Source organism: Nomascus leucogenys, unplaced genomic scaffold, assembly GCF_006542625.1.
Source record: "Nomascus leucogenys isolate Asia unplaced genomic scaffold, Asia_NLE_v1 Super-Scaffold_640, whole genome shotgun sequence".
Lineage (NCBI taxonomy): Eukaryota > Metazoa > Chordata > Mammalia > Primates > Hylobatidae > Nomascus > Nomascus leucogenys.
The window spans coordinates 31,233-43,892 of record NW_022095787.1 but is presented as its reverse complement, the minus strand read 5'-3'; positions in this window follow the sequence as shown (position 1 = coordinate 43,892).

Genomic DNA, 12,660 nt, shown 5'->3' with positions numbered 1-12,660 from the left:
TGTTCACTCCTTCTGCCCTCCATAAATTCCTCTACTTTTCCCAAACTTCCCTCTGACATCCTCCAAACTTTCTATCTTCCCAGGGCTTTCTTGACAGGGAGTCTAATGAAGTAAAAGCTTTAAAATTGCTTCGATTTTAAAAATAATTTTATTGATTCTTAAAATGTACTGACACAAAATTAGAATATCAATTCTTAAAATGTTTAAAAAGTAAATTAAGTGTAAGTTTACATTTAATTAACTTATTTGTTTCCTAATTGAAATACAAAAATAAATTTTTGAAACAAGGTCTTGCTCGGTCACCCAGACTGGAGTGCAGTGGTGAGATCTTGGGTTATTGCAACCTCCACCTCCTAGGTTCAAGCGATTCTCATGCGTCAGCCTCCCAAGTAGCTGGGACTAAAAGCACACACCACCAAGTGGCTAATTTTTGTGTTTTTAGTAGATATGAGGTTTTGCCATGGTGCCCATACTGGTCTCAAACTCCTGGTCTCAAGTGATTCACCCGCCTCAGCCTCCCAAAGTGCTGGGACTACAGGTTTGAGTCACCGAACCTGACCTTAAATTTTTTTAAAATTATAGGTAAATTTAAATTACTCAAAAATAGCCAGAATTAACCATTGAATATCCTGAATCTTTTTCTCATGCATAAGCCTTTCTAATCTTTCTATTCAAATTTAGGATTTTATTCAGTTCAAGTGTTTTAAAACCTGCTTTTTTCCTTCAAAGAAATGCAGACCATCTCACAGGCCAATGGGCATCACGGACTTTCTGATGCTTAGTGGCTGCCTGGTTGTTTATCTATGACCTCCCATAATGTACTTAAGTAACACCCTCTTGATGATGGGGTTAAGTTTTTGAAATTACCTTGTCTTCTCTGAAGCACTACGTGGAAAATATTAGATCTTGAAAGAAACATATAGACCCATACCACACCCTTCCTTTGAACTTCTCTGCTGCTTATTTAAAGAGATATTTATTCCTGACTAAAGTCCTACATTACTCTCCCTATAGAACTTTTGGAAACTATAAAAGTACAAGAGAATCGATAAAGCAATTCAATTTCTCACAGGATCCTGATTCCTATTAGAAAATCCTTAATTCCTATAATCTGGCATATTTCCTCTCAGTCATTTTTCTACACATTTTAAATTTTGAGCTCTAATGTATAAGTTTGGTTATACTTTTTAATGTGTGCCTTTAATTAATATGTTTAATGGTATATCATCTCATAAGCACTTCTCCATGTAATAAAAAATTTTTCTGTACACCCATTTTTAATACATATCTGTAGCTTCAAAGAAGAGGCATACCTTGTTTACTCTTCTAATCTCCTATTATTGGAAAATTTTGCTTTTCCAATTCTTTGAGAGAATAAACTGGTTAGGGTTAGTATTTTGGTCCCCATTTAAATTTTCTAATACTTGACTTTCTATAAGTGGCTAAGTGACTATTACAAGGAGAAGAGCCCTCCTGCAGGGGTGTGCCCTGGGCTTGAGGCCTCCCTGCAAAGTGCCTTCCTTGTGGCAGGTCCCCATGTGTCTTTCTAAGATCAGCACAGTCAGTCTGAGCGTGATTGGAATTCTGCAGCTGTGACCCCTCTCGAATCTTCCTTGAATTCAAGTGCAACAAATCTCCTCCATGGTGGACACCAGGAAGTAGGCTGTAGAGCATTCTGTGACCCTGAAGAATGACACGATGTTCTTGATGAAGAGGGTAGTTATTCCTGAAGGAGAAATAATGTTTTCTCAACAGCATTAGTGGATAACGAGTCTATTCAATGACTGGGTCATGGAAAACCCTGTTCTCTACAGGTTGATGCTACATTCCAGGCAAACCCACACGCTCGGTGTATGCCAGAGGCTTCAGAAACACAAAGGAGCTCATACAAGATGGGTGCCAGGTAGCAATGAAGCCTCAAGAACTTCCACTGGAACAGAAGATAATAACTTACTCTGAAGAATTGTTTGCATCTCCCTGCCGATCCCCTAGCTACTGAGTGCAACTATGCAACTCAATTGCATGCAACTATAAATATAGCTACAACTGTGAAAAGAGTTGAGATTCTAAACCACAAATACAGACAACTACGAATATAGATGAGATGAAAAACTGTAAACCTTCTTAAGGGTGTACAACATGTAACAACGGCTCCCATTAGCTCATGTTTAGGTACCAAGGAAACAATAGCAGGAATGTTTTATGTTCACATTCCAAACAAAACCTATTATCATTCATCATCAGTTCATTTAGTCCTATTTTACTCATATTTGTTTTACTCTATCTTATAAGCACATATGCTTCTCTGCTAGAATTAGTCCACTGATAGTGTCTCAAAGTTATGTAAGTCATTCTATCCGAAGCCTTTTTTAAGAGTACGTGGCGCAGTTATTTCTGTGGGTCTCTGAGACTTTCTTATTTTGTTGAAGACAAAGCTCTGTGGCCTGGAACTGATTTGCAAGCACTTTTAGAAAAATAGCGGAGTACAACCAAAAGTATATACTAATGAAAAAGTAAGCCATGCTTTCAAGGATGTAGTTAGTTGATACACTAAAATGTTCTTTTATATAATGCAAACAGCACCAACACTTTAAAAAATAGAATTATATTATGCACAGCGAGGGCACTGGCAATTATTTAAAAAAAATTTAAATAATTTCTAGATTATTTATGTTAATAACAATTATGTAAAAAATTTAACCTAGGGGAAGCTAAGCATATGTCTGATTATTTAATATAACAAGATGCAAAATAGGTAAATTTCCATTTATGATAGTAGGACATAAAGAGTTTGTTCTGATACAAATATGAAACATAAAATGTAAGTAAGAAATAGAAAAAAATGACCTGTGTATGTTGATTATTTATATATGTGTATGTTACTATGCAAAATTATATATTTTTAGTAACTTAGATTATGTAAACATGCATTATATTTTAGGCAGCAGCAAATATTAACACATTTTTTAATGTGCAGCTTAAATAAGGGTTGATGATTACAATTTATTAATATTAGCTACTTAAACGTTGTGCAAAAAGAAATACTAAAAATATTTTGTATTAACTTTGAAAATTTTAAACTCTTTTCTACAGGAGTTTTTAAATTACAGATAATAAAATAGAAAGTTTATAAAAATAAAATGCTACTGAGAAATAGTTGGATTTTGAGTCATTATTTTTTCTGAACATTAGTACTTGGAGCTTCACCGTTAATTCCAGTAGGCTACACAAATTTTTTCTTCAGTAAAATGGTAAAACAGAAGGCATTCAATTTTTAAATATACGATGCAATTTTATTACCGTTTTTTCTATGTAAATGACACAAAATTCAGACCAATAAAAACAGAATTACTTTCATGAAATTTCAAGAGCTGAACTGAGCTGGGGAGAGCTAAACTGCTTGATATCAGAGTTTTAAATTAAAGCAAGAGGCCCACATCAAAGTAATAGGTAAGCCTTTTTGTCTTCCTTTCTGTGATTGTGGTAAGCAACAGGCAACATCAGATGAAGCACCGACTCCTCATTGTTCCATTTTTTCCTCATGGAAAAGCACCAGGAAAGGGTCAGATGGATCAGCACAAACATGGGGCACTGTCTCAGTGCCAAGGTGGCCCCCTCATAAAAAACAGGCCTGCAATTTTGTAGAAAAGGGGGAAGGAGAGTGTAGAGGAGAACGTATGAGCAAGATTAAAAAGAATTGAGTATTAATAGGAATGTATTAAAATTATTATCAAAGTTCCATTTCTTCTCCAGAAACAGGAATCTGAACAAAAGTTTCTGAAGAAGGACTCAACCAAAAGCCCCTCAGGAAGGTGCCCCTGAATCTAGATGCCTGGACTGGGAATGAAAATCTACATGCGAGCCTCAGTGGCCAAGATGGCTGGTATTGTTTATTTCAACCCCTCAGAGACTGCAAAGCACTGACATTTATATGCTTCTCCTAAATGCACATGTCAGCAGGAGTGTGACAACCAATGCTTTCAAAGATATAATGTGGGTATCAGAATTTCTGGCAAAAATTTGAATAATCTTATCTTTTCAACCTCAAATAACCATATATGCTGAGAAACTTCAAAGGCATGTACCTCCACAAATACTTTTCCAGGCAAGAACTAAAGAAGCACAGCTGTAGAATAAAAGTGAGGCTGGAAGTTGATGCTACCTGTGGGAATTGCTAATAACGGAAGCACAGGTTGTTAGAATTTAACATGTCTGATTGGTGAATATAATGTCATAGCAGCACAGGTGCAGGAGTATTCGGATCTGACTATTCTATCTAAAGCTAGAATCCTTACATTTTCAAAAGTTTAGAAAAATAGGTTAGAATAGTTAGTGGAGGTGATATTTCTCCTCTTTGGTTGATTTGGGAATTAACACCAATCCTCATAGTAGTTTCTGGTTCATATGTACACCATGTGTTTTAATCAGGACAATTTAGGTAAATACATTGACTTAATCACTTTCAGGTGTCTGTAAAGGGAGCATTATTAACATTACAGATAACTTTTCACTGGAATAAAATACCTCGACCCAGAATCTTCAATGGCCCCATCAATTGAGGTAGGTCATTTATAATAAAATGAAGTCTACTATTCTTTTTAAAATATACAAAGTAAAAGTAATCAAGATCAAAGTTATTCAGCAACAAAATTATAATAAAAACATGGCTGTGCCATTAGATCTTAATAAATCCCAAAATTGTATATATAGTGTAGAAATAATATAAGTAGTTATGATGTTTAAATATATTAGAGGAAAAGTTTAAAAGTAAGATCAAAATAAGGTATATTATCAAAGTAATTAGGTAAAAATTTTAAATATAAAGGATAGAATACATAGAAAAATTACATAAATGAAAAAAGAAATTATGAATTAGAAGATAGGATGAAGTGAATATTTAGAAGTCCCAATAGGGATGAAACAAATAAACAATATGAAAAATTAAAATACGTAAAAATCTAGAATAAGTCATGTAGTTTAAGTCCAAGTTTAAATAAATAAAATGGAGTCAATGTCAAATAGGGAATACAAATATATAGTTATTAAAATAATTAATTATAATAGTTTAAAGGCATACTGATCAAAAGAAAAACAATAGTTGAAAGCATAATAACAAAATGGAGAAAATCACGTAAAGCCATCTAAGATAAAATTCAAATTAATTATAAAGCAATGAAAGGAAACATATTTCTCAATATGTGAATAAGATCAAGAATTCAATAGATTATGGTCTTCAAAGTTCTGAGGGAAGAACATGTAAATTTAAAATTACATATATTTGAAAAGTTATGTTCAGGTTTGAGGACAAAATGTAACTTAATACACAAAAACAATGTAAACTGAGTATATTTACCTAGGTAAAATGCATTTAAAATTTTCTGAAAATTTAGTTTATGAAGACAAATACTCTTCCTGAGAACAAACATTGAGATAAAATAAAGGTGCAAACATCTAAATAGAGCTAAACTATATTAACACTGTGTCAAATTATACACAATGTGTGATATATCCATGTGAAGCATATTTATGGAAGAATAAAAGAAAATGTTATCCCAAGGGTTATATTAAATAAAAGAGTAAATTTGGTAATAGATGAGTAACTTATTTTATATCAGTATAATGTGTATTTAAGAGATTTCTGTCACTAAATTATTAAATATTGAGTGCAAATCCTATATACTGTTTGAACAACACTACTATTTTCTCAGCAAAGATCAGCACTGAAAGACTGTCTCCTGCAAAGCCACTGACCACAGCTTCTGGAACAACAAAAGCATTGAATTATTAATCCTGAATGTGGCCAATGAGCATGAGATGAGGAAATCTACCCAGTTCATGACCACAAAGCAACTCACCAGCAGCTGGATGGTCTGGGTAGCTTATTTCTCTGGGGAGACTCTTAGAGAGTGGCTGCTGCTATAGAGATGCTGAGACTGCCTTTTGTGCCTGGAGGAATTACCACACGTGATTTGAGGGCATCAGTGTTCCTCCAGAAGAGACATTTCTAAATGTTGCTAGTGTGAAAAACGAGCTTATGTTCACGTAGCCCCTGGGGGAAGAAAAACAGTAATAAACAAGAAAAATAATTCTTGCCCAGGTTACATTTGATTTAGGTTTAGTGGGGTAGAGCCAGTCACTGCTAATACAGAAGTTGAGCATCCATGAGAGGAAGAAAAAACAGTGTATAACTAAAATGGGTGAGTTTGAAATTCACCAACCAGTAGGTTCTGGGATTAATGGCAATGGCTTGTAGTATGCCCAAAGAGCAGGTGGGGCATGTGAAGAAGCTGCTCATTACCATGTTAAGGTAGACAGCAGGCTTCTATTTGAGGCCACTCTAGAGAACATCTTCCCAATCTGTCTGTAGAGAACAAGTTTGCCGTGGTTGGAACATCACTATGCGGATGAAGGCCAAGCTACTGATGCCCTCGTCACAGGACCTGGGCTTGCAACCAAAGAGCATGCAAAAATCCAGAAGACAGGAAGAAAGATGACATACGTTCCAATGCTATGGAATAAAAAGCAGTTTTATGGCACTATTATTTGCAGATGTGCTCTTCATCAGAAAAGTAAACGTATATCTGGAAAAACAAACAGGAGAACAAACAAAGTCTCTTCTTAGGAAATCTCTGTGATTATGTCAACCACGACCACCACTCCCCTCAGTGTTGACTATTATGGTTGCCTCAATCAGAAAGTCCTGAGTCATCCCTAGTAACCCCGTGGGCACCATCCCGCCAGCCTGCTCTTTCCTTCAATTCCCATAACCATCAAATCTGCAATGATGCCACTGAAGCCCCCTCTCTTTGTGATTTTGTTATCTTCACACTTCCTGAACAATTATAAGTGCCATGTGTCCCGGAAGTTGTTAGTTTATTTGTATGTCTTCTCTTAAATTCCACAAGATTATGGACAATGACTTATGAACATTTTATCTGCACACCTGGTACAGTGTTAGGTTAATGTTTTTCAAAAAGGTGAATGACTGGAGATAAGCAGCGAATCCATTGGTCAGTTTTTTTTCACTCCACTAATTAATATGAGGTGGAGAGAAGTTGTAATGTGTAATTGAGCACATTTTCTTCATCAAACGTTTTAATAAGAGCAGTAATCTATTTATGAGGATAGAGCACCCCTGACCTAAACACATCCCGAAAGACCACACCTCCCAATAGTGTTGCTGTGAGGATTAAGTTTCAACATAAATTTTTAAGGAAAACAAAAACAAGAAAGCCATGCCTCATGTCCCCGATTTATTTTTTCTTCCACACAAAATAGAGTCATTCCATCTACTAGTTTCTATAATTCTTAGCTCATTCCAGAATCAACGTTAAAATCTAAATTCAAAGTCTTGTCCAAACCTCATATGGATGAAATTCAAGGTATAATTAATTCTAATGCAAGTTTTTCTTTAGCTGTGAATCTATGAAATCTAACATGTTATGTGTTTTTGAAATACAATGAAAGGCAAAGGACAGACATTGCTGTTTCAAAGGGAGAAAAAGGCAAGAAGAGATAAATAACCGGTCCCAAGTGTGTTATTAAAAAAACTACAACAAGGCAGGTCATGCACGGTGTCTCATACCTGTAATCCCTGCATTTTGGGAGGCCAAGGCAGCTGCATCACTTGAGGTCAAGAGTTCAAGACAAGCCTGGCAATATAGTGAAACCCCGTCTCCACAAAAAAAAAAAAAAAAAAAATTAGCCAAGCATGGTGGCACTTACCTTTGGTCCCAGTTTCTTGGGAGGCTGAAGCAAGAAAATCACTGTAGCCTGGGGGGCAGAGGTTGCAATGAGATGAGATCACACAACTGCACTCTAGCCTGGGCAACAGAGTGAGAATCCATCTTAAAATACGTAAATAAATTTTAAAAATGGATAAAAACTGCTCAAATTTGAAAAAGAAATGGACAAAAAACCTCAATAACTTTAATAGACTTTGACTGGTATAAATTTAAAGAAAACCAAAGTGAGACAAAACATAAAACTGTTAAATATCTCATAGAAAACATTTCAAAAATTTCAAGAGAAAAAATTTAACACATTCAATTTAGTCCCATTAATACTATCAACAGATGTGTTTAAAGATGTTTTGCAGTTCAGAGTGTGGGATGATATATTCAAGTACAAAAAAAAGAAAAATTACCAACCAAGAACATTATATATGGCAAAACTCTCACTGAAACATGAAGGTGAAATTAAGATTTTTTTTCAGATAAACTAAAGCTAAAAGAGTTTATGACCACTAGGTTTGTTCTTCAAGAAATGCCAGAAAGTCCCTTAAGATTAAAAAATGGTAGTACCAAAAAAATATACAAAACTATAAAGCTCTGTTGTAAGGTAAATATATAGAGAAATATAGCATCCTGTATTATTTTGATGTTGGTAAGTAATTTTGATAATCTGTATAGTAGCCACAAAGATAATACACATAGAATATACACAAAAGAAAAAGAAATGAAAACATATTAGCACAAAAATTAATTTGACAAAAAGGAAGACAGCAAGAAAGAAAATAAATAAATAAAAGAACTACAAAAGAAACACAATACAATTAACAAAATGGCAATAGTAACTCCTTAACTGCAAATAATAACCTTATATGTAACAATGTTAAATTCTCCAATAACAGACACAAGGTCACTGAAAAAATAAAAATAGAAAATCAAATAAATTCTGTTTATAAGAGATTCACCTTTTATTTAAGAATAAACATGGACTGAAAGTGCAGGGATGGAAAATTGTATTCTATATGGTAACAAAATCATCCTAAATAGCGACCAGAATAGAACGAAGTTGGTCACATTTACATTAGATGATTAGACTTTAAGCAAAAAACTGTCATAAAGACAAACAAGGACATTATATAATAAAAGTAAATCTCCAAGAAGATATCATAATTAAAATATGCACATGTATCAGCAACTATTCCAAATATATAACACAAATAATGACAGAATTAAAAGGAGAAATAGGCTGAGTACAGTGGTTTGTAATCCCTGCATCTTGGCGGGGGCTGAGGCAGGAGGATACCTTGAGCCCAGGAGTTGAGATTAACCTGGGCAAGATAGCAACACTTCATCTGTATATAAAAAAAGAAATTATAAACAAAAATAAAGGGAGGAATGCACACAACCACCAAAATGATAGGAGACTTTAAAATAATGGAGAGGACAATCTGGCAGACCAACATGAATACGGAGGATTGAGCAAGGAGTGATTCAACCAAATCCAACAGACATATAGAAACGATCTTCTCAATAACAGACTGCACATGCTTCTGGTGCGCAAATGGAACATTCTTGAGACTATATCACAAACTGGACAACAATTCAAGAAAATTAAAATCATACAAAGTATCATTTGCAACTGAAATGGAATGGAAGTAGAAACGAATACCAGAAGAAAAATTTAAAAATTTGCAAATACATAAAATTCAAGTAACATGATCCTAAACATTATAGGTTAAAGAAGAAATCACAGTGAAAATTTCAACATAACTGGAGACAAAAAGCATAACAAAATTATTGAATGCATCTAAAGCTTGTATTCAATTGCAGTAGTAAATGTGTACATTTTAAAAAAATCTATCTAAATCAACTACTAAATGTCACCAAACATAAGTAAAGAATAAAAATTTCAGCAGTTACAAATTAATAACAATTAAAAACCATAGAAAAATCAATAAAGTTTGATTTTATTGAAAAGATTAAGAAAACTGACAAACAGATTAAAAGAAAAAAGAAGATATCTCAAATAATTAAATTCAGAAGTAAAAGAGGAGCTATTACTACTGATGCCACAAAAGTAGGAAAAGAAGAGACTATAAAAGCGTAAGTCCAAGTATATGCCAAAAAATGTGATAAGCTAAAAGAAATAGACAAATGTCTAGAAATATAGTTTATACTAAAAATAAACCATAAAAAAATCTGAATAGACATATAACTAGTAACAACAACCTCCCCTCAAAAAGCCCAGGCCTGTATCACTTCATTAAATATTTTTTTCAAAATGTTAAAGCAGGGTTAACATCAACCATTCTTAAATTACTTCAGAAAAATGAAAAAGAGAAAACAATTTCCAACTTATTTTATGAGCCCAGCATTAACACAACACCAAACCCCACAAAGACACTAAAAAGAAATACAACTACAAGCCAATTTTCCTGATGACTATTGACATAAAAATTTTCCTGGGAACATTAGAACACCAAATTCAATAACATATTGCAAGGGTTATACACCATGACCAAGAGGGAGTTATGTCTCCAATATAAGTATTGTTCAACACATGTAAATCAATCTATTTATTTATTTTTTTATTATACTTTAAGTTCTAGGGTACATTTGGACAATGTGCAGGTTTGTTACATAGGTGTACATGTGCCATGTTGTTTTGCTGCACCCATCAACTCGTCATTTACATTAGATATTTCTCTTAATGCTATCTCTCCTCCACCCCCCAGCCCCCGACAGGCCCCACTGGGTGATGTTCCCCGCCCTGTGTCCAAGTGTTCTCATTGTTCAGTTACCACCTATGAGTGAGAACATGTGGTATTTGGTTTTCTGTCCTTGAGATAGTTTGCTGAGAGTGATGGTTTCCAGCTTCATCCATGTCCCTGCAAAGGACAAAAATTCATCGTTTTTTATGCCTACATAGTATTCCATGATGTATATGTGCTGCATTTTCTTAATCCAGTCTAACATTGATGGACATTTGGGTTGGTTCCAAGTCTTTGCTACTGTGAATAGTGCTGCAATAAACATACGTGTGCCTGTGTCTTTATAGCAGCATGATTTATAATCCTTTGGGCATATACCCAGTAATGGGATTGCTGGGTCAATTGTATTTCTAGTTCTAGATCCTAGAGCAATGTCCACGCTGTCTTCCACAATGGTGGAACTAATTTACACTCCCACCAACAGTGTAAAATCCTTCCTATTTTTCCACATCCTCTCCAGCATCTGTTGTTTCCTGACTTTCAAATAATCGCCATTCTAAGTGGCGTGAGATGGTATCTCATTGTAGTTTTGATTTGCATTTCCCTGATGACCAGTGATGATGAGCATTTTTTTATTTGTCTCTTGGCTGCATAGATGTCTTTTCAGAAGTGTCTGTCCATATCCTTTGCCCACTTTTTGATGGCATTGTTTTTTTCTTGTAGATTTCTTTGAGCTTTTTGTAGATTCTGGATATTAGCCCTTTGTTAGATGGATAGATTACAAACAATATTCTCCCATTCTGTAGGTTGTCTGTTCAAGCTGATGGTAGTTTCTCTTGCTGTGCAGAAACGCTTTAGTTTAATTAGATCTGATTTATCAATTTTGGCTTTTATTGCCTTTGCTTTTGGTGTTTTAGTCATGAAGTCTTTGCCCATGCCTATGTCCTGAATGGTATTGCCTAGGTTTTATTCTAAGGTTTTTATGGTTGTAGGTCTAACATATAAGTCTTTGTTCTATCGTGAATTAATTTTTGTATAAGGTGTAAGGAAGGGATCCAGTTTCAGCTTTCTACATATGGCTAGCCAGTTTCCCCAGCACCATTTATTAAATAGAGAATCCTTTCTCCATTGCTTATTTTTGTTAGGTTTGTCAAAGATCAGATGGTTGTAGATGTGTGGTGTTATTTCTGACGGTTCTGTTCTGTTCCATTTGTCTGTATATCTGTTTTGATACCAGTACCATGCTGTTTGGTTACTATAGCCTTGTAGTATAGATTGAAGTCAGGTAGTGTGATGCCTCCAGCTTTGTTCTTTTTGCTTAGGATTGTCTTGGCTATACGGGCTCTTTTTTCGTTCCATATGAACTTTAAAGTCGTTTTTTCCAATTCTGTGAAGAAAGTCATTAGTAGCTTCATGGGGATGGCATTGAATCTATAAATTACCTAGGGCAGTATGACCATTTTCACAGTATTGATTCTTCCTATCCATGAGCATGGAATGTTCTTCCATTTGTTTGTGTCCTCTTTTATTTCACTGAGCAGTGGTTTGTACTTTTCCTCAAAGAGGTCCTTCACATCCCTTGTAAGTTGTATTCCTAGGTATTTTATTCTCTTTGTAGCAATTGTGAATGGGAGTTCACTCATGATTTGGCTCTCTGTTTTTCTGTTATTGGTGTATAGAAATGCTTGTGGTTTTTGCATATCAATTTCATATCCTGAGACTTTGCTAAAGTTGCTTATCAGCTTAAGGAGATTTTGATCTGAGACGATGAGGTTTTCTAAATATACATCACGTCATCTGCCAACAGAGACATCTTGACTTCATCTTTTCCTAATTGAGTACCTTTTTTTCTTTCTCTTGCCTGATTGCCCTTGCCAGAAGTTCCAAAACTATGTTGAATAGGAGAGGTGAGAGAGGGCATTCTTGTCTTGTGCCAGTTTTCAAAGGGAATGCTTCCAGTTTTTACCAATTTAGTATGATTTTGGCTGTGGGTTTTTCATAAATAGCTCTTATTATTTTGAGATACATTTCATCAATACATGGTTTATTGAGAGTTTTTAGCATGAAAAACTGTTGAGTTTTGTCAAAGGCCTTTTCTACATCTATGGAGATAGACAAGTGGTTTTGTTGTCGGTTCTGTTTATGTGATTATGTTTACTGATTTGTGTACATTGAACCAGCCTTGCATTCCAGGGATGAAGACTACTTGATCGTGGTGG